Source organism: Bufo gargarizans, chromosome 5, assembly GCF_014858855.1.
Source record: "Bufo gargarizans isolate SCDJY-AF-19 chromosome 5, ASM1485885v1, whole genome shotgun sequence".
Lineage (NCBI taxonomy): Eukaryota > Metazoa > Chordata > Amphibia > Anura > Bufonidae > Bufo > Bufo gargarizans.
The window spans coordinates 25,905,361-25,930,185 of record NC_058084.1 but is presented as its reverse complement, the minus strand read 5'-3'; positions in this window follow the sequence as shown (position 1 = coordinate 25,930,185).

The window sequence follows — 24,825 nt, the reverse complement described above, 5'->3', positions numbered from 1 at the left end:
CTCATTACTAATTTTTTTGCCCCCTTTTCCTATTTGTGGCCAGTCATCTACTTATGATCATCAATTACCTTGATGTGGACTTATATACAACATACAGTCAGGTCTATAAATATTGGGACATCAACACAATTCTACCATTTTTGGCTCTATACACAACCACAATGGATTTGAAATGAAATGAACAAGATGTGCTTTAAAGGGAGTCTGTCATCAATATTTCATAGCTTTCTAGCATCCTTACAGTTAATAAAAACGTTACCTTTATGATAAATCCTGGACTTCTGAAACTGGCAAAAAACATCTTTGTAGCATATGCAAATGAGGGCTCGCAAGTGCCCAGGGGCGGCGTTACCCTCGTAGGTGCCCAGCTAGCTCAGCCTTATCGTCGCTTCCCCCCGCCCCTTCTTTCCCTCTGCCCGCCTATCTACTAACTTCTTGTTTTGCCAAGATCCCGCGCCTGCGCACTCAGTCCGTCGGCCGGCACATGCGCACTGCGATGCCCATTCCTTGTACGGCATCACAGTAATTATTGCGCATGCGCCGGCTAACGGCGCAAAAACACAATAAAGGAGGCGGTCCATCGGCGCAGGACGGGCTGTGGAAAGCGGAGCGAGCGAACAGCTGTCAACCCGTTTGGAGGCAACAGAGGTAATTTTCTCAGTTCCATCCTGTGAAACCACACTTGGGGGTATATTTTTTTTTTGCTTGTACATCTGTCATGGGCAAATCATTTATTATGGACCTGTTGTGGGGCACTCATTTCTTTCTATGGTGGTGTGTGTGTGGGGGAGGGGGGGGGGTTCTGGCACATATGATTACTAATCATATTGGGGCAAATCATGTATTACTGGGGGGTAGGAGGTGTTTGATACCTGGCACATATGCTGACAAATAATACTATTGGGGCCAATCTTTTATTACGGTGGGGAAACCTTTGAGACCTGGCACTTATATAGAAGTAAAATAATTTCTTTAGGGGGGGCTAGTTATTTATTACTGGTGTTGGGAGTAGACCTGGGACATAACAATAATTACTAAAAATGGTTTGTGGCCAATCATGTATTATTGGCGTGGGGTCTAGCTTCCACAATTAGATTGTGTGAAATGGCTTGGGGGGACACACACGACTTTTATGGGGTATTGGTCATAAACATACAGTACTGCCAATATGTTTGTTGACCACCATTTTACCGAATTACATTTTTTGGGTAAAGTAATGTGTTTATCAATTTTTTTATCATCAGCTAACATTCATTTATACTTTATAGAAAAATAATTGTGTCCTGAAGAGGAAATATTATTTCAACAGAACTGTTTATATTTTCAAATACTTCTCTCTAAATTTTCAAATGGTACGTTTATTGTCTTAACTTTGTAGCTAAAAAAAAATGGAATCTAGACTAAAAATTTAATGTAATTCAACACATAGGAGATTTGAAATTAAATTGGCATTGAACGACAATAGTCTGCTTCCGACACTATTGCGAATGAATTGTTACTCAGCCGTTCATCAGAATTGTGGAACGTTTGCCTACCCAATTGGGTACATGTTAATTTTGCTTTAATGAGACTACAACAACCATGTTCCTTCCTTAGTTTCGAAACACTCCACCAAATTTGCAGGATGTGAGTGAATTGTTTAGGATAAGAAGTTTGTAGTCACTTAAAAGTGCATAATCCATAAATTGCTCGTAACAGTGTCATCCCAAGACCACCGTTAGTTCACCGACTATCCAAACGAAATCATTATATTCAAGATTATATCTTTTTAATCCTCCTCTCTTATATATATATATGTAAAATGACAATTTTATTAATACAATTCTTCAACACTTGTTTTTATATATATATATATATTTTTTTTTTTTTTTTTTTAGGAAGTAGAGAACGAAGAGACAGAGTGTGATAGTAATTTTGTATTTGAACCCCTTCAATGTTTTCAATTTGAAGGAAACACTACTGTAAATGAGGTATTTATTGATGTTTAGAACAGCCTTTGGACTAGAAAGAAGAAGTTTTATATTTAATTTAATCTTTTTAAGCCATCAGACGGGATCACTCTTTCTGAAGATGGTGAAGTAGTTTTACAAATTTGTTAACAAACCCCATGTCTCTGAGTGTGTTCAGTCCTGTGCATGAGACATTATATAAAAGAAAATAGTAATGACATATGCCATTTCTAGTCTTGTAATTGCTACTTTTTCAAGCAAGTGTACAATGGAGGATCACGATAGCGAGACAATAGGTGGAAGACTGAAAAAGTCATCAGCTTTGTGCAGACCATGCAAGGTGCTGAATAAGTGACAGAATATGGATTTGTGTCACTCACAAGTGGTAAACAAGAACTATCATCATAACCATTGCAGTCCATTACCGTAATAGAGTTGAACCAACCTGAGTCTAGTCATGGTTACCAATCTCTGTCTCTGACCCATGTGCTGATGAATGGCATTTAACTCCTTAATATAAGCAAAAAAGACTAGCTAGGAAAACTGTCAGTCATCAGCACCTTGGCCTGGAGATAAAGTAATCATGAATAATAAGGCCAATTACTCTTTTCAGGGTCTAATCTGCTATGAATATGATGTTAGTTCTTGAAAATCTAAATGTCCGAACGAGGAAATCAAACCACCTGCCTATATTTACCAGCTTGTATGGGCTTCTGAAAGCTGATGACAAGTTCACAATAATTACACACATATCTGCAACATCCTTAAAAGTAATCTAAAACTATAAAAGTTTAAAACATAGAAACATTTTCAAGTTAAACATCATTAAAGTGCAAAAATTGACACAGTGGTCAATATAAACCTGTTGAGGTACTCATTTATAAACTTCAAGAAAACATATTATATATTGTGTTAACTAGGGTGGTGGTTGAGTGAATGGAGCCTTTCCTGGGGCTGCAGTTGGAGACCCATCATCTTCTGCACTTTGGTCTAGGAGTGATTGCATTAACGACTGTTGCGATCTGACATATTCACCCTGTTGTTGATGTTGTGGAGTAAGAAGGGAATAGGAATCAGTACCAGATTGGTATGGAACAGATTTGCTTGAGAAAGGGGTATTAAAAGCGGTGGGAGTGGGAAAAACAGAGGTAGAAATACCATCGTTTTTGGAGATTCTATTTGGAGTTGACATAGAAATCACATCAGGACTAGGTGTCTGTAGACGTGTTTGAGAACTACCAGTGCTTTTGGATTGCAAAGGTGTTTGTGCAGAGGCATAGGAAGGTCGCTGTAGTTGAGATTGGCTTAAAGTCTCATAAAAGGTTGATGCAGGTTGATAGCTGAGGAATGTGCTATGGCTTTGAGAAGGTGGAAATGTGTGAGACGTTGGGTATTGGTGGGACGTAGGTTGTCTTTGGGACGGTGGGTGGCTTTGGGATGGAATAAAGTTGTGGGATGTTGATGGAAAGTTGTGGAAAGCTGGAAAATTTTGTGCAGTGCATAAGTTTTGGGCCTGTGGGAAGTTGTGGTACGGAGGTAAAGTGTTGGATGGGGGAAAGTTTTGGGACTGGCTAAAGTTTTGTGAATGGGGAAAGTTTTGTGATTGTTGAAAGTTTTTTGATAGGGGTAAGTTTTGGGACTGTTGAAAATTTTGTGACTGTTGAAAGTTTTGTGACTGGGGAGCGATATATGGCTCAGAGTATGAGTGAGCAGGTGGAGAAATCATGGATGTTGGGTAGGAGGTGGCTGGGGGATACGACTGAGCCAGAGGACCAAAATGAGAGGGTGGTGGGTGTTTAATATTCCAAACAGTTTTGATCAATGTCACTCGACATTCACAATTCTGCTCTGGAGTCATGTTGTCCATCCAATGACTTAACGTTAATAGAAACTGCTGATTATGGTTAAGGGGTTCTGGACGACAAACTACCTCGACATGCTTGATCACTGTAGTTAACTCTTGCTCCTCCTCTATTTTTAATAAACAATCTCGGAAGATCAGTGCAAGATCCTCAAAGACTCTATGTGGTCTTCGAAGTGGTCCCGGCCTACTTAAAACTCTGTCAAACGCAGAAGAAATGAACTGTTGAGTATCTTCAATCTGAGCACATGTCTCAGTTTGGCGGCGGCACGACTCCAGAGCAGAATCCTGTGACTGAGATGGCAACGAAGTTTGATCGGTAGATCGTCCAGACAATTGTTCGGTTGATTCCTCATGTTCAAGAGGTTCTGCTTCAGGAGGGAGTATGCTTGAATGAGTCCTAAAATAGATAGGGAAAATAAAGGTATAATTTCTATATTCATTATTGTTTTTTGCTTCCCTTCAGGATATTTAAAGGGGTTATCCCATGTTTTCATGTATGCCTAATTGTGTTGCTTTTGACACCATCAACAACTTACCCAATCGATGTTATTAGTGATTCCTCCTCCCTTCTTCTATATTTTACATTCTTGTTTCGCTTGGTTTACTGACGGTTGTTAGTAGTTACGGCCAACCCAGCGACACCGAAGCAATGGCCGCGCTTGCGTGCCATCCTCCTCTTTTTTTCCTACGCAGCCCGACCTAACTCACGGGCTTGCGCATGCACAATGGATTCTTATCTGAAAAGTCTCTGTTGCGCCTGCGCTTTTCAGTACAGGTTATGGATGGTAGATGAACTTGTCATATGACAAGGAAGCAGGCTAGGATAGAAGAGCGCAGATAAATCAATTCCAGTGAAAGGAAACAGATTCAGGGCCAAATTATCTGGGAAAGCATTTATGTTTTTGTCTTTATAAATTCACCTGTAAGTAATGAAAGTAAATAATAATAAGGGAAATATAATTTCTAAAAAATGTATTTATGTGCATCCATAATAGGTATATTTTTTATGAATACATACCATAAAAAATATATTATTCATAGAATAACTTTATTCAAAAAACGCCAATGTAATAACAACACAGCAATAAGTCTTGCTTGTTGTTGAGGAAGGGTTGAGACGTATGCATATATATCCATGCATGCCTGCAAACACGTGCGGGCATGTATGGTATATATGTGCATACATTAACCACAGCATCATGGAACGATGTGCGCAGATGTGCCCAGCATCTGCGCACGTCTGCCCATGGTGATCCCCAGGGGCTCATGGTGGCCCCTGAGGGAAATATGTGCATCCTTTAGACCGTGCCCCTTATAATATATATATGGCTGTGGCCCCTTACAACATATATATATCTATAATATACATTATGCCCCTTGTATATGTGTATATATATTATCAGGAGGACATATATGTGTATCTGCCATGGCTCTCCCCCAGGTGTGTGTATATATATATATATATATATATATATATGTATATATATGTATATATATATGGGCCTATAACTGCCCATGTATGCCCCCAGGTTTATAGTGAGTATATATATGTATATAGATGCGCCCCAAGTATCTATATACATATATATATATATATATATATATATATATACTTAAATTTCCCAGGCGTCTGCAGGGGGGTGGATATGTCTCCAGGTGGCTGGTGACTTCAAAGGCTAAGGGATAAATTGATTTGAGGCACTTTGTTAAGTTTATCAGCCTATTTACTATATGTGTTTGTGACATGGCTGGGCGTGTGGTGCTGCTAGCCTCAGGGGGCCAACTGGCAGGCATACGTCACAGTCACACTATGATGTCACACCCCTGGAAAGGGGGGGGGGGGTGAGAGTGACTTATATATCAGTCCAAGACAAAGGAACAGGGCTCTTGCAACCAGACTAGAACCAGAGACACATGAGGACTGCTGCCTGAAGGAAGAGAGGCCCATTTGCCCCTGGAGATGGCTGAGTATACGCTGGGATGGCATTGTACCTCTGCCCTTGCAGTGCCAACCATATTCACCCCTTCCCTGCCTATCCCTTCACTGCTGCCTGCTTCCAGTAGCAGCTGAGTGTGTGTTTTGGGGTGGAATCCAGTACAGCTAGAGTGTGGGGTGGAATTGGGAATTGTAGATTTGTATTGTGGTGTGTACTTCTATATGTATATATATATATATATTTATAACCATTGATCTATAAATATATATAGATATAGCGTATAATTAGATTAGGATTATCCCCCCGCCCCCCTGGTTCACCCTTTTCCTACCCTGATTAACCCCTGGTTGTAACCCCTGCTTAAACCTTGCCCCCCCCCCCCCCCACTGTACACTTGCAGGGTATTTATCCCCTGCATTGCTGTACAGTTCTGATCCTTTGTGTTTGTGGTCGGCTTACACCCCTGTAAGACCACCGTTAACCCTCGGTGTACCCCGTAGGGACAGTGCAGACGGGTGGGTTATTGTTAATATTACTTGTATGTGTGTATTGTATAGTTAGTTTGTGGGTGGAATTTGGGAACGTGTAGTGTAGTTGAGTACTGTATGTATAGTGCTGTGTAATTACTGTATTGCGTGCTTGGTGTATTAAATACCGTTATATTTGTACCCTTTGTGTAGTGTGTACTTGTTAGCGGTAGTGAGTAAGGCGCATGCAGCTAGCATTAGTGATTAGTGTAAAGCATAGCGAAAGTATTGTGTATTTATTATATAAAGGCATAAATAGGCGGAGTCTTCACTAGACGGCTCCTCCTATTTAGGAATATTAATTATCGATATTCGCATAATATTGGTGATTAATATTCCCCCTTTACACTTGTCATATAATCAAAGGGCTGTGAATGGTGTGTTGCACTTTGATCTATCCTGCTAGAACTACAGGCCACATAAATTGAATTTTTTGGGAATGTTCTTGCAATGTGATTTTTTAACATGATGCAATTACTTCACCATAATTGTAAAAAATTGATGTAAGTACGATTACTGTGCGACTATCAAGTTTCTTTACCAGCTTATGATATAATAACGAGTGAACCTACCAATTAGTTTCTGATAATTATGTATTACATAAGTGTTGCAGGACACATCTTGCAGTGTGGTGAAACTAAACTTGACAACTGTCATCTTGATCCAATATCCTTAGGCTACATTCACATGGACATTGTTGTTTCCATCCATGCATTGGGGACTGCAATTTGCATCAAACACAGCACGGTGAATTTCCATCTACCGTGATGGAAGGAGACCCATTCAACTTGAACGGGTACGCAACCTGTCCGATACGCACAAAATATAGTCTTTTTTTTTTTTTTTGCGGAAGCATAAACAAAAACAATACTGAAGCACTCCAAAGTATTTCCATGGTGTGATGAATACCACCCCTCGTGTCCGCTGACGTCAACCACGTCGAGCTCACGAGACCTGGTATGATCACGGGGTTTACCAAAAACGTGAAGTTACGCCCTCCAGAGGAGCACGTAAAGTCAGGCTGGTATAGTTTACACACACACCTCCTGTCCACGCGGGCACAGAGAGGCAACAAGCTGGAAGGGCCTTTTCACTGCCACAGTGAAAACAGCCCACACTCAGCCCGGGTAACTGCCACCAGTTTCTCGTTTGATATAAGCCCGGTCCGCTAACGGGATTATATAGGGTCAGAAACCAACCCGCGGTAGCTTATAACTAGGCCAAAACACGGACGTGGGGATTCGTGATCGAGATACAAGATAGCACAAGATTAAATTATAGATTTAATCGCTGTAAGAGCACACTAGATATGACACAATATACACAGACAATATATACAGTGGTCTGAGATTACAGATTATATGGGTACAACTGGGCTAAGCAGTGTAAAAGTAAGTTACCAAGTATGATGAAAGTTCCTTGGCGATGTCCTGACCTGGAGGCCACACGAGGGGCTGTGATCTCCAGCTATTTCCTGGGTCCCTCTAAACACATGTGTAGGATGTGACCCCTCTTCAGAGAAAAGACCGCGCCTACTTGCTGGCACCAGGCTTTTAACCTGTAGCTGGCACCAGGCTTTTAACCTGTAGCCGGCCCCTCCCCTCACTGCCTCAGGGAGGGGTCAACTCCCCCACTTCTGGGCTGACGGTGAATGACCCACAAAACCCTTTAGGGGTCATAGCTCCCGACCAGACGGTCACAGGGAGATACTTCTGGGACTAATGGACCTGCCTGGGTTCCGGCTACAAGTAGAGCCCAAACCTGGTACCGGTAGGTGGCTTATATGGGGAGATATGGGTATCTCCCTACCCCGACTGGGTACGAGTAAACAAAGACCATGGGACCGTACCTCGTGGCCACCGTGACACAAATATGTATCTGGTTTGCGCCTGCGATGGCCAGGTGATTCATAATTCCTTATGAGAGGTAGGTGCCAATATGTCTAGGAAATCTCATTGATCCAGGCAAAAGCAGATACCCACAGCAGGGGGTTTTCCTGCAGATTCAGGTGGCTCCCAACTGCTGCACAGAGGTGTGAACTTCTCCTTGAAGCTTGGACCCCCTGAGGGGTGTCTTCCTGGCCAACTGACACTCAGTTGGCTGGGGGGGGGGGGAGTGGAAACTTATTTGGCATGTACACAGAATCATGCCAAGAGGTGCATCAAATTACAATCAGAGCTGGGGGCTTTGAAGCAGGGAAATCCTGTAGATTTCCCTACCTCTGCTGTCTGTCAGCAAATGGGGGGTGTGAGGACATGGCTGACAGTAAATATTAATCCATATTCCTCACACATGGTGTTCCGATATGTGCCTCCGTTCAACAACACAAAACATATCTGTGATTGTGGACCCACTCAAGTGATTGGATCCGTGATGCGTGTTGCACAGAGCTGGTATGTGTTCCATTATTGACAACACCGTCCATTGCACAGCTGTTCGAGGGGGCATATATTAGTTTAAAATGTGAGGAAATTGCGGCTTTTGAATCGCAAGTAAAGTATCTAAATGGACGGGTTTCCTCACTGAGAGGCGTTAATTTTTTTTTAAAAAAGTAAGCTGCTCACTTGAGCAAGCACTGTATGGGGTAGATGTGAGGGAGGGTAGTAGCGGCTGTCTACCACACACAGGCCCCTCCATCAATTTTTTTCATTATGAAGACGCTGCGGTGCTTCGTGAGCGCCAAAGTCTCTTCCCAGGCCATATGACATCATATTCATGGTTCACGTTGCATGGCTGCGGCTCAGTACCATCAGAGTGATTGAGTCGGATCTGTAATACTAAGCACAGTGCTATCAAATGCACAGCATTGAGCAAAGAGGCTGCGGCGCTCACTGGGACATCGCTGTCTCCTCAAACAGCTGATTGTCGGTGGTGCAAGGAGTCAGACCCCCACTAATCTCCTAACTCTCTGAGTATAGTTGTTACCTGCAGTCCTATGTAACAGTCCACATAACACAGTGAATTATTTTGTTATGTGGCTTTTTAACTATGACTGCAGGGAACATCTACTACATTATCTACACACAGAAGGTTAGCACTGTTATATGGGCTTTTACATAGGACTGGTGGTGACCTCTACAAATTAAAATATTTGTCCGCACTACATGAAGAAGAATTCAGCACCACATACCTCTTACCTCAAGTGACATCTCATGTCATGTAGATCTTATCTATCCTCTTCTCCTCATTTTCTTTCAGCCGCATCAAATCTCTCCAGAGTTTGTTATACAGACATGTTAGATTTCACATAATTGTGGTCATTTATCAAACTGGTGTAAAGTAGAACCGGCTTAGTTGCCCATAGAAACCAATTAGATTCCACCATTCATTTAGCAAAGAACCAGTCAAAAATGAAATGTGGTATATGATTGATTGCTATGGGCTAATTAACCTGTTCTACTTTATGTTCTACTTTACAACAGTTAGAAAAATTATTACAAAGGTCCCTGTCTACAGCAGTTATAATGTCCCTTAGAGTGCCCACAGTAATAATAACACCCTATATTGTGCTTCTGGTAATAATGCCTGTATAGTGTCACCAAAAATTATGATCCCTAATAGAAACGCCTTCACAATGCCCCCATATAGTAATTTCCCCCATACTGCCAAAATAAATAATTTGCACCCACACTGCACCCATGAAGTAATTTGACATCACATTGGCCACCATGAAGAATTTTCCCACAAACTGCAGTGATTTGCCCCCCCAGTAATAATCTGCCCCACATCAAGTGATTTGACCCCATTTATTAATCTGCCCGCTCCCCTGACCTTATTTGCTACCACACTGCCCCGTGTCCTTCTCCTGCCCCCCCCCCCTCCCCCAAAGTTGGCACACAAAGAAACAATTATTTTTCTAAAGATAATACTTACCTGTGTCCAGCATGGTGAGGCAGGCGCGCATTCTTCATTGTCCTGCGTTCCTCCAGGAACAGTCGCGCAATGACGTTATCAAGCAAGCCTGCGCCGGGATTTCACTACTGCATAGGCCTCCGGCCTACTAGGGCTGAATCCTATTTCGCTGATCGGGGGCGGGGCAAGAAACTATTCACTCCCGTGCCCTAACACAGTATGAGTGCATTCCAAAATAAAGAAAGATGGTCCAGCTTCACTGAAAAATACTTGAGGCTTTATTCAATCCCGTGCAGATAAAAACCAACATAACGCAATGCAGAAAATCGACCGGTTTTGGATCACTGTAGATGCGGATCCTTAGTCATGATGTGCCGGTAAGAGCAGTGAGACTATGGAGCTATATGCCTGAGGAGGTGGTGATGGTGAGTGCAATAAAACAGTTCAAGTCTGGGTGTCTGGATGTATTTCCGTAGTGTAATAATATTACAGGCTATAGCTACTAGAGAGGGGTCGTTTATCCAGGGAGTTATTCTGATGCCTGATTGGAGTCGGGAAGGAATTTTCTCCCCTAAAGTCTTGATAATTGGCTTCTACCTCACAGTAGGTTTTTTTGCATTCGTCATGATCAGTTTGCCGGCTAACTGGATGTAAACCGGATGGAAAAATTTATTTTTTCTATCTTATAAACCATGTTACTATGTATTAGATATGTTTCATTTAACACTTTATGATGTTCTAACCATTGCCCTCTTAAAAAATGAATATATAAAATAATACAATTTTAGTTTTTGGCCTGTATCACCAGTTGCACGGTCAATAATAATTTTTCAATTTCATTTGATAGTGTATTTCCATCTCAAGCCATGCCATCCTGCATCATCCCTGGTTGTGGTAATACATGGAAAAGAAAAAAACTAAATATTATTATGCGTGTTTTCCCAAAAGACAAAGATTTGATTCGCCGTTGGCTATTACAAGCACCCCAATATTTTCAAGATTTGGAAGACTGGGTAGAAAAAATATTTCTTGGAAAACAGACCGACCGCTATAGACTATGTTCCCGTCACTTTGATTATTTTGCATATCAAAATGGCGGTTCAAGAAAAATACTATTTCCACATGCTCTACCAACTATTTTTCCTGACCTAAAGACGATGACACCGGAAAATACAATTGGGGTATCACAGGAAACACCCTTTGAAAAAAAAGAAAACGCTCCAGAAAACAGGCCACGAAAAAGAAAACGAGTAACCCAAACAGAGAGAGTTGACATGGATCCAAATAGATCAACAATAAACAGTAACATAGTGTTATCCGGATTATCGATTGGTGAAACTGTATATCTACACTTGCCCATATTTTCTAGTCCTATAACCACTGCTGTAAATACTGAATCCATCAACATCAAAACAAAAGATAATTCTACAAACACTGACCTACACTGGTACGAGGACAAAAATGTATTTGTTATGGACTCATCACTTATTCCAAAGAAAAATATTGGGACTCAAACATGCAAAGGAAAAAAAAAAAATCGTGGGACAACTTGCAAGCTATTGACAGACTCACATGATTTACCAAAGAAAGAGAGAATGAGAAAAAAAGATACTCTTGAAGAAATTTAAACAGTTGAAATTTTACCATCAGACGAGGATCTTTACCATAAGTACATTGCTAACAATAATGACAACAGGTTAGATAAAAGTGCATTATCTTCGATAGAAAATGTTGATTCACTATCACACTGTGAGCAAAGGATTGGTTTTCATACTGTGTCAATATCAAATACAGATCAAAATTATTCACGTTTTGACATTCCACATACATCTCCTCTTTATAGGTGTTTACTAAGCCCAGAAGAAACAGTTTTTACTTCTACCCCAATGAGTGTATGCTGCACACCGGTATGCACGCCCAATGATAATAGTTTACCAGTTCAGAAAGCACCATCTTCAGTTGTTAAAAAACTGGATTGGATGGAAGGAGTAGTGTAACCTGTTGAAAAAGAGTCTATTGAAACAAATCAAGAGTACTTGGATATACCAATGGAGGATTCTGATATTGAAGAAGACGAAATTCTAAGTGACCTTTCTGACAACAGTGATGACGAAGATACTGATTTTTTTAATCCAAATTCCAGGATGGACAACATGGATAACATATCATCTGACTCAGATAACCATTCGCAAGAGCCAAATTTTTTTGTTTTTTATAGTTGTCTTAAAAAACTAATTAGTATGATTCCATGCCAGTATCGTAAGACATGTGGTCATGAAATAACGCATATTGGTGTTAGACAAAATGGTTCTGCTATAAATGTGGATGTGAAATGCACAAAGGGTCACCACAAACATCTTTGGAATAGCCAGCCCCTAGTTAATCGAGTTCCAGCTGGAAACTTATTGATTTCATGCAGTATTTTGCTGAGTGGAAACCATTTTTTAAAGATTAAATCATTTTTTGATGTTATGAACATCTATTCTATATCCAAATCAACCCATTATAGGCACCAAAGAAGATATATATTCCCTATGGTTGATTATTATTGGAAACAAGAAAAAAAAAAAAATGATCACATCTATTGGACAACGAGCGGTGTGCCTTGCTGGTGATGGGCAATCAGATAGCCCTGGCTTTTCTGCCAAATACTGCGTTTACACCATGTTGGACACTGAGTCAAGTAAAATAGTGGATTTTACTGTTGAACAAATTGTACCCCCAAATAATTCAGTGAGCTTGGAGAAAATTGCTTTCAAAAAGACATTGGAAAGAATACTGGCTTCTCATGTTAAAGTAAGAATCCTAACAACAGACAGACATGTTGCAATTCGAAAAATTGTAAGGGAGGACTATCCGAACATCAAGCACCAATTTGATGTGTGGCATATGGCCAAATCGGTTGGTCAAAAACTACTGGCTGTCTCAAAATTCAAAAATTGTGAAAAGATTTCTCCCTGGATACAATCTATCAAAAACCATCTTTGGTGGTGTGCCAGAAATTGTAATGAGGACGCTCAAATTTATTGGCAAGATGGAATTCCATTACTCGTCATGTTTTGAATGTGCACGAATGGGATTCAGATGGGCAATACTGTAAATGCCATCATCCACCAGGCCTCCCACACACTAAATGGTTAACGGAAGATTCCGCTGCATTTGCTAAAATAAAAGCTGTTATTGAAAACCCATCACTTCAACGTGACTTGGAACACTTATCTTTCTTCTGCCACACCGGCGACTTAGAAGTGTTCCATTCAAGTGCCCTAAAATACAGACCTAAGCGAGTTCATTTTTACTATGATGGTATGGTGGCACGGACAACTTTGGCTGTTCTAGACCATAATAGAAACATAGAAAGAGTTCAAGTGGTTTTGAGAACATTTGAAAGGGACACTGAAGAATCAAGCCGAAAGCGTTTTCGAATAGAATATTCCAAAGCCCGTAAGGCCTGGGTGGTCAAAATACTATATGAACAGCGTTGTAACGAATTCCTGAAAGAAATTCTACGTGACATATTTCTTTATGCTGAAAACAGAATTGAGAGTGATTGGGAGTCCACACGAACCTCATTACCAAAAAATATAGCCCCAATTACAAAACCACCATCTCAGGAAATTACAGACAAATATTTATCTAGATTTGGAAATAAATAACGGGTAATAGTTCATGGAACCTTAGTCTACATGCACAATGTTGCGTTAATATTATCAGTGAGCATGTACACTGGTTTGACATTTGTATATAAGCCTTTTACATAATCTAAATGGACACCCATATGAAAAATCAGATTACTGTTGGTATAAAGACCAAGACTAGGGTGTGTTCCTTTTTTTCTAATACTAGAACTCTAAACTTAAAAAATAAGCATAATACCCAATTTTGGCCGCAGTAAAGTTTTGTATAAAAAGTGGCCACATGAGGCATAATTGGATGTTGAACCAAACAATTGTATGCCTACGTCCTTATTTGGTTGCATTACTATTTCACTTTTTTTTTTGCTTTTAAAATAAAAAAGATGTTTGGTAAGTTTTCAAAGTGAAATATACCTAATAATCTGATTGTACAATATACGGCACTCCAAAAAAAATTATATATAATTATTAGTACACTGTTACTGTTTTTATCTATTAAAATTCATTTTTTTTTTGTAGAGGTGAATGGTCGTGTTTCTACATCAAAGCTTGTAAAATTGAACCAATTGTTGATGTTTCAATAAATAATTTGTTTTAGAAAACATTGTGTGTAAACATCGTGTCAATATTATTTTTTACGTAAAAAAATAAGCCGACCTTTTAAAACAATTTTTATTTATTTACAAAATTGTAAGTTCACTGAATCATAAATCAAAACATATAATATCACATTTATGAGATATTTTTATAGAATGTAATTTGTACATATATGGATAAACTTTTTATTGATAGCAAACATTAGTTTAGGATTGACAAAATTTGCTGTATTTTATTAAACCAAAGTAATAATATAATTGAAATATCTTCTTCTACCTTATCGATTTCGTCAGGCTTCTCAAGCCGGCTGTACAGGGTAGACAAAAATCAAGTCCGACAAGTGCTGCCTGTTGTGCAGTAGTACCTCTCAAACTCAGCTCCAATCGCATTGTCAATAAATTTGTACGTTCTGGGTTTCCGGCAAGATCACAGCAAACAGACAGAGGATGGCCAAATAAAACCATTCAGACTTTGATTAGAACTTCTGCACAATTGGAAGCAAGTATCGGCCTTGGTTTTCTCATGACAGCCGGAGAAGCCTGCCGAGAATGTGAAAGTAGACTTAGATGTTACAGTCAAGTGTGTCCATTGAATCGTGGAAAAGTGTGTCCATTTAAATTTCACTTCTAAGTAATTACAAATTTCTAAATCTAATTAATTGGTGAAGAATAAAATATGATTCATCTCTGAAATTTATACAGTGAACACGAGTGGTTAAAATTATTATGTAATGCACATAAATAGCCAACCTAAATACAAAAACTTGGATAAACCGATATATCAATGCAGATCTAGCTGGATGATATATCCAATATTTTGGATAGAGGTGGCCGCTATAAGTGCGTTAGGTAATATTTTAGGTTCATTGTATTAAAACTAAAATATATGTTTAAATTTTAGTGTCGAACAATTTAGTCGATATTGTAATTTAAAATTACTTAGATGTTAAAATTCTATTGGTTATCTTGACTTATGTATTTGTTTAGTATTTTTTTCTAATCGTACATAAAATAAAATAGTTGTATAAATTCAGCCATTGGATTAAATCCAGTATAAGTAATTTTTAATATACTTTGATTGTCCTTTTGTAGTTATTCAGATTCATTTTAAACGGGTTATATCGCAAGGATATGCCCCCATTGTCTGATAGATGCGGGTCCCACCGCTGGGACCCGCACCTACAAGGAGAACAGAGCAGAGAAAGTGGAGGAGGGCGCACTGCGCATGTGCAGCTGCCCTCCGTTCAATTCTATGGAGTCGCCTAAAATAGCCGATCGCTGGCTCGGCTATTTCCGTCGGCCCAATAGAAATGAATGGGAGCGTTGCCCGCGTTTGTGCGGTGCGCTCCCATTCACTTGAATCGGAGAGGCGGAGAGCTGTGCCTCGTGGTGGTCGGACCCTTGGAAACCCGGTGTCCTCCAGCCACAACTATCCCCGGCTCCGTTCTCGTTGTAGGTGCGGGTCCCAGAGGTGGGACCCGCACCTATCAGACAATGGGGGCATATCCTTGCGATATGCCACCATTGTCTAAGATGGGATAACCCCTTTAACATTTCATTATATACAAATATTTTCCTTGGCTAGGACCACCCTACACGATGGAGCAACTGAGATGATCCTTGCACACTGTAGAATAAATAACTTGCCTGCTTGGGGACGTGAATGCTGAAGTGCCATTAGACTAGTGCTTATTCCTATATTGTAAAATAAACTCCTCTACTATGTTATTAAAGGGTGGTCGTAACGCCAGGATACATACAGTATATATTTGTGGAAATACCAAAGAATCAATCCGGGAAAGGAGATATTATGGACAATCATAATAGATTAATTGGTTCCTTGTGTCTTCATATCAAAGGTAATTGGATGAATTTATACAACCATTTTTTCAAGAATTAGAATTATTTTTTCTAAAACTATGGAAGACAACTTTTAATGCTATTTAATTTTGGTTTAGTTTCAAAGTTAAAATCCAAATCAGATTGGGTAAGTGGAACGTCTTGATAATAGCGAAAACCCGTGTAACAACCATTTTGATCGGGAAAAAGTGTTCTGATTTTTAGAACTGCACACGTGGGAATTGGTCTCCGGTTATGTTTACCCAGTGGGCCATGTACCCACATAGTAAATGCTCGATAAGCGGCCAAACGAAGACATCTAAAAAGAAAAAAAAAATATTATTGCTTTATTGTCTGACATCCACGAGATTATGTTCTGGAATGGGATTATTTCGTTGAAGAGATATCTCCCTCAAGCAATATCTCATGTAACAGGTTTTAAAAGTAACCACATCTAATATAATTAGAGGATTTCTAATAAATACAAGTACCTTCAAGTTGCAATAGCTCCAAATTTACTTTATGGTCATATAGAAATCTAAGTAGACTCACCGAGGGTTTTTGGAGTCCATTGTCCGACCAGTGGTAATTTGCATCGATGTAATGAGACCAATGAGTTGATCACTGTCTTGACAAACTTCAGTAAACCATGGATGTTTACAGATACAAGTAATTTCTGGGGTTAATAGGCTTTCCAAGGCATAGATCTCTGTGCAACATAAACAATTATTTACTGATGTCAAGATTTGGCACTGTCCACAGTTACACCAGTGCAATTCTTTTAGTCTATTTTCCGGGTCTGGCTCTTCAATTGAACTATCCTCTTCTGGTGACCATAATGGGTCAGTCTGAAAACAATAGTCTTCACCTGGGTTTGCAGCTCTATTTTTTTTCCTTAGGCGTTCTAATAGACTTTTCATTTCCTAAAAAAATAAATATAAGGAAAGGATTAAAATAAAAACTGGTTATTTTGTGAGACAAAAAAAATATATCGTATACAGGATTTTTTATTTTTTTTTAGCTGTGTCGAACATAGAGAAGTCTGGCCACTATAGTAAGGTTCAAAGAAGGGTAGAAAAAAAAAAAAACACCCACCCCAAAACAACAGCGGACTGATGAATATTTGTACTTTTTCTTATGAAGAAACTTCGAGTTTTAATTTCAGAAGAGGAGAAGAACCCAACAGGGCCGACTCTTAGGCATAGACATTTATAAGTAGCTTTGTCCGTCGTTATTTTAATTCCGGGACAAAGTGACAGGTAATGCACCCAATCCAAATAGCTAAGTTTGCGAAAGTAGTGTCATTTTTTAAATTTTTTAATTTACAGTTGATAAAACATCAGTTGAATCCAGTTGAATACCTCATCTTCCTCAATTGTTTCATGTTCAAAACTTTCATTGAGCCAACTTTCGTCGATTTCCGATATCTATATTTGTAATAAAAAAAAAATAGTAAATGCTTTACATTATAAAGATATCTAATTTAAATTTGAATAGAATTCTAGTTATTTTTTTAAAGTTACTCATACTATTTGCATTCAAAAAGCTAAATAAGTTTGTGTCCACAATGCAATCATAGCTATTATATATGAGGAAAATAATTGTAGAATAATCAAAGAATACAATCATTGACTTTGTTTTTTATATGTTCTCAATTCATGTTGTAAATTATAGTATGTAAAGCAAACATGCCATCCACAATCTACGTGACCATTAGGGCTGCACGATATATCGAAAAAGTAATCGAATCGCGATAATCGCTAAATATAATATGGTGATTTGGCCGACCTGAAAATGCTGCAGTTATATATGAAGGGACCACGCGCACATAACTTGCTTTGTGTGTAAAGTGTTTTACTACTGTGTGAAACAAGCTCTCTCCTATTGATAACATGGCCAGCCTCTGTACTCACTTTCACGGTACTATGAATGCAGGGCAGCGAGCAGGACGGCCGGTGCGTGACTGACGTCACTTAGTAAAGCTCCTGCTTCCCGAAGTGGGAGGAGCGTTATTAAGTGACGTCAGTCATGCGCCGGCCGGCATGCTCGCTGCCCTGCATTCATAGTACTGTCAAAGTGAGTACAGAGGCTGGTCATGTTATCAATAGGAGAGAGCTTGTTTCACACAGTAGTAAAATACTTTACACACAAAGCCAGTGATTTGCCCAGTTTAGGACACATAGGTCCATGAGGGGGACCAGCATAAGATGCTATAGGTGTGTCTTATGCTGGCCCCACTCATGGCCCTATGTGTCATAACACATATCCCCTATAACAGTGCTATCCACAGATACACCACATAACAGTGTCATACACAGATCCCCCACATAACCGTGTCCTCCACAGATCCCCCACATAACAGCGTCATCCACAGATCCACCACAAAACAGCGTCCTCCACAGATACCCCATAACTATGTCATACCTATCCGCGTCAGCGGCTCCTATGTGAAAATCCAAGCAAATAGACCTCTAGCACAATTCCCTTTAAAATATCAAACCGCATATGGTTATCGCTATTTTTAGGGCCCTAATGGCAATCGCACCAAATTCCTATATCGTGCAGCCCTACTTACCATGGCAGTTTAATCTAAATAGTATGACTGCGGAGAGGATAAGTAGATAATTTAGAAATGAAAATGTATTCATCAAAATTGATTTTTTGGTACAGTTGTTGAATTTCCTCTATCGCCGGCAATGCTATGCCAATACTTCACACAAAACACAGCTATTATGTGATTATCAATTGATTTATAAAAATATATAGATTCTAATAGAATAGACAGACAGAAAAAAAAATATACAATTAGAATTACCTGCATTGATGACATAGTATTTTCCAGTTCATCTAATTCAGAATCAGAGATCACCTCTCTGTAATCTTTACTGGTTGCCTAGGAATCAGAAGAACAAAGGTTATAGATAATTCAAACTAAATGTAAGACAATAAAACAATATTAAAAAAAATATGAAAAAATGTTATAGAGATCCGCTCACCCCTGCTCTCTCAGGGCAGGTGCACCAACCAAAATTGAGACACCCCTCAAAAGTGGAATAAATGTAGGAAAAAAAATATGGATGGGCACTCATATATGGAAATATGGGACAGAATTTATTCAAACATATAATAAAACATCAATAAAACAATAAATAAAAATGAAAATGTATGAGGATATTTTCTGGTTGAAGGTCACCCACTCAGAAATCTCCACTAGTACGGATAACTTTCACCAGAAAATATGCTATCCTCTATACCATTAAGATTGTATTAAACATTGGCAATAAATCCTGTATCAAAAAGTGAAAATATACACATAGGTGTCAAGCGCTATTGGTTCTCCTTGGTTGATATAATTTGTATCTTATTGTGAATACACAAGTAGCAATATGTGGATAGCGATATGAATATCAACTATATATCTTGTTATGGATACATTAAAGTAGTGCCAAGTCCGAATTGTTTCTCCTATCCAAGTAATGAGAAATGTCCAGTCTTTGTTGTTTGCTTGTGAAAGCTGGAAAGTATTCTTAGCAGATCACTAGATATGATTTTATCTGGTCTGGTTTCAATCTTGCTAATATATGGATTTACCGTCTCATAGTTCTTTACCCACTATGTGGGCTTACCTTTGCCTGGTATAGATTCACTGGGACAAGTGGGTCGACTGCTAGTCTGTGTTAGAAGCCGGCGTCCCGGCTGTGAAGTCCGTAGCGTTCCACGTGTGTATCCCAGATACTTCCGGCAGCTGGTTTGGTTTGAGAGGCTGCGTACTCGTACCTTCAGGCGCAGGTAAATGACGTATTGGAGGTCTCGAGCTAGAGAAGGTTTATTTCTTTCTTTCTCTTTCTTTTCCTTTAAAGTGCACTTATGTCCATGTAGACGGGGTATTGTTCAATTGTTCACAATTGAACAATTGAACAATACCCCGTCTACATGGACATAAGTGCACTTTAAAGGAAAAGAAAGAGAAAGAAAGAAATAAACCTTCTCTAGCTCGAGACCTCCAATACGTCATTTACCTGCGCCTGAAGGTACGAGTACGCAGCCTCTCAAACCAAACCAGCTGCCGGAAGTATCTGGGATACACACGTGGAACGCTACGGACTTCACAGCCGGGACGCCGGCTTCTAACACAGACTAGCAGTCGACCCACTTGTCCCAGTGAATCTATACCAGGCAAAGGTAAGCCCACATAGTGGGTAAAGAACTATGAGACGGTAAATCCATATATTAGCAAGATTGAAACCAGACCAGATAAAATCATATCTAGTGATCTGCTAAGAATACTTTCCAGCTTTCACAAGCAAACAACAAAGACTGGACATTTCTCATTACTTGGATAGGAGAAACAATTCGGACTTGGCACTACTTTAATGTATCCATAACAAGATATATAGTTGATATTCATATCGCTATCCACATATTGCTACTTGTGTATTCACAATAAGATACAAATTATATCAACCAAGGAGAACCAATAGCGCTTGACACCTATGTGTATATTTTCACTTTTTGATACAGGATTTATTGCCAATGTTTAATACAATCTTAATGGTATAGAGGATAGCATATTTTCTGGTGAAAGTTATCCGTACTAGTGGAGATTTCTGAGTGGGTGACCTTCAACCAGAAAATATCCTCATACATTTTCATTTTTATTTATTGTTTTATTGATGTTTTATTATATGTTTGAATAAATTCTGTCCCATATTTCCATATATGAGTGCCCATCCATATTTTTTTTCCTACATTAAAAAAAATATGTTTTTAAATAATATATGGCAAGAAAAATCACCCTAACGTACACTGAATGCCCTGAGTACCCTCCTGTAATATACACCATTGCCACTAAAATGCACACTGTAATGTACATCGATTGCCAACACGAATGTCCTTAGACTTCCCCCAGTACTGTCCCCAGACTGGACCGCTGTAATGTCCACCACCGGCCCCTGAATTCCCACTGTATTATCCCCAAACTCCACACATTCTGCCCCCAGTACTGTCCGTCCTACCCAGCCCTTTGTAGTGATTTTTAACAGTGTACTACTTGGGCCTGGCACAGGAGGAAAAAGAACACCAATGTGAAAATCAATCTGACAGAGGCAGGACCAGTGGCGTACACACAATCCATCGGGCCCCGGTTGAAAACTGATCCATGTGGCCCACACCACACCCCAAACCCACCTCCCCAGCCCCCCAACCTGCCTTCATCCCTCCCCAACCTGCCGCCGCAACCCCCCCCCCCCCCCCACACCATTCACCCAACAGTACTGCTTTGTGCAGGACAGGCTGAATTTTTATGGCAATCCTGCTCTACTGCCGTCTGTTGAGGGAACTTATGGGGGCTTTGTGTAGGTAAATTATGGGGGAACTGTGGATGGCACTTATGGGGTACCTGTGCTAAATATTTGTCATCCACAGAGCCCCCATAAGTGCCCTCCGCATAGCCCCCATTAGTGCCCTCCACAGATATCCCCATAAGTGCCCTCCACAGATATCCCCATAAGTGCCCTCCACAGATATAGATATAGATGAACATAATTTTTCACCAGATAGAGGTAACAAAGAGCGCTCTTGTGGCTCAAAAGGCCAAATCTAACTACATACCCAGCCGTCCTATGAGTCCCATGTGCCCTGAGAGAAATGGACCGACATCGTACTACTGCTACTATCCTTGGTAATTCGGAAAGAGGGTACACATCGGGGAATATGTCACCAGATACCTTACCCAGTGAATTTCCACCTATGAAGAGATAAAAACAATCACAACCTGTTAGGCTGGGCATCATACTTAAATAAAAATATTACGGGTATAACTTACATAACTAGTAAGAAAGTAAGCATTGCACTGTCTATCCTGAAATCCCTATTAAGGCCCTTTGGTTCAAGTGTCTGCAATTCAAAAATCCATTTCAGCTCTAAACGTTTAAGTCGCTTTTCTCTATCTCCTCCTCTTCTCTGTTGGGGAACGCCCTCTATGATACGAAATCTAAGTTGTGAGATATTATGTCTTCCCTTTTATCCCCTGCAAGTAATTTCCAGACCTGGAGGGGGCAGGCGTCTCTCTAATAGCCTAGACAGACAACCATAAGAAAACAAAACCTACTTATCTTTACTGAGCAGGAACAGCAAATCCTTCCTTCCTCTGAGCCAGACAGAAGCTATAACCCGCACAGGACACTGGGAGTGGACGTAATTTAAACTCAAACCAACGACCCCACCCAGTGCACCTGAAGGGAGGCGGATATAGCTCAATTCCAAAACAAAAAGGCTACACACGTGCTGCTAACCTGGCAGACCTCCGCACATAGCCTGAGCAGGGCATGACACTGACTATATGGAAGTGACTCTTTCATAAATTTCGGATGATCACTATTGAAAGTCAGCATATTATTTTGATCAGTGGGTTTAACAAATAGATCCGTACAGAAAGTACCCCCACAATATACACTGTCGTATCTAGAAACTGCAGTTGTGTCTGTGAGTACACTAAGGTAAACTGCAGTTCACTATAGATGGAATTAACATATTGTTTAAACTCAAGAAGCTTGTCCAGTGTTCCTGTCCACACAAAGAAGATATCGTCTATATAACGCATCCAACCCCTAACAAATTGGTAGAGGTTGGATGCATATATAAAGGACTCTTCAAACCTGTTCATATACAGATTGGCATAAGTCGGGGCCACATTTGACCCCATTGTGGTCCCCCGCTGCTGAACATAAAACGTTTCTTCAAAAAAAGAAAGGATAAATTGGGCCTGTCTATTTTCCACACCATTGTTATATAGGGTCCATTCTATGGCTTGTAGGCCTTTTTCGTGTTCTATACTCGTATAGCGGCTTACTACATCAAAAGATACTTAATAATAATGAAGGGGGAGGAGCCCAATTGTGTCATGTAACTGGGTTTCAAGGGTATAAGTATTGCACTTTATTCACATTGTACACCACTTGAGAAAGACCACACTGGTCGAAACATCGCTGAGAATTGGTAAATAAACATTAAAATGCTGAAGTTTTGAGAGTGCTGTGGTATACCTTTCATTCATCAGTAGCTGTGACGGGGCGCTTTTAGACTGGCACCTGACACTGCGGGCACCACCACTACAAAATCTGACCGTTGTGCTGCTGCACCCTTCTACTTTTAGCTGAAATAGGTGGCACTGAGCGCTCCCTACCGCTGGTCACCTCCGCTGGCTGGAGGCCGTGAAGAAGCGGGCAATGGCTCCAGTGTCTCTCTCTACCGGTGCCGGGGTGGAAGAGTACCTTTTGCTCCTGCCCCTCATGAGGTAAAAAGGTTTGTTGACGTCCTGGTCTCTGTGTATAAGGCCTCTTTCACATGGGCGTCTGCGTCCCGTTGCCATATTGTGGATCCGCAATACACGGTTGCCGTTCCGTGGGCATTCTGCATCACGGATGCGGACCCATTCACTTCAATGGGTCCGCAAATCTGGAGATGCGGAACGGAACCCTAGGGAAGCACTACGGAGTGCTTCCGTGGGGTTTCCTCCCGTACTTCTGTTCCCCAAAAAGATAGGACATGTTCTATCTTTTTGTGGAACGGAACGGCCAGATCGCGGACCCATTCAGGTGAATGGGTCCGCTGCAGCTGCCCCACGGACTGTGCTCGTGCATTGTGGCCCGCATTTTGCAGGCCGCAGCACGACCACGGGGCGCACACGCCCGTGTGAAAGAGGCCTAAACCGGAGACGGTCAGGAGCTCAAGTCGCGTGCTGCTCACACGGCCAATGGCAAGCTCCGCCCCAGTTCGTTTTGTTTATGAAAATAAGTTGGAATCTCCTTGATTATAGATTCTGACTTGTTTACATAAATAAAAGACTGTTTTTCAGATGCAGTATAAATATTCTGACAGTCCATAGAGACTGCTCTTACCGTAAAGATTCCATAGTCTCACTGCTCTTACCGTAAAGATTCCATAGTCTCACTGCTCTTACAGTATAGAGTCCATAGTTTCACTGCTCTTACAGTAAAGAGTCCATAGTCTCACTGCTCTTACCGTAAAGATTCCATAGTCTCACTGCTCTTACAGTAAAGAGTCCATAGTCTCATTGCTCTTACAGTAAAGAGTCCATAGTCTCACTGCTCTTACAGTAAAGAGTCCATAGTCTCACTGCTCTTACAGTAAAGAGTCCATAGTCTCACTGCTCTTACAGTAAAGAGTCCATAGTCTCACTGCTCTTACAATAAAGAGTCCATAGTCTCACTGCTCTTACAGTATAGAGCCCATAGTCTCACTGCTCTTACAGTATAGAGTCCATAGTTTCACTGCTCTTACAGTATAGAGTCCATAGTCTCATTGCTCTTACCGTAAAGAATCCTCTTCCATGTTTGTGTACAAACCTTCTTTCCTCCAGACGCAGAGGATGTCCCCTCGTCACAATCCTGGGGATAAATAGATGATGGGAGAGATCTCTGTACTGACCCCTGATATAATTATACATAGTTATTAGATCTCCCCTCAGTCGTTTTTTTTCCTAAAGTGAATAACCCTATCCGGCATGAAACAAGATGCAAGTCAATGGTGTCAGATTCGTGTTCTTGGACACCAAAGAAAACAGATGTCCCCCATTGACTTACAGTGGTTTTAGTGCCAGATCCGT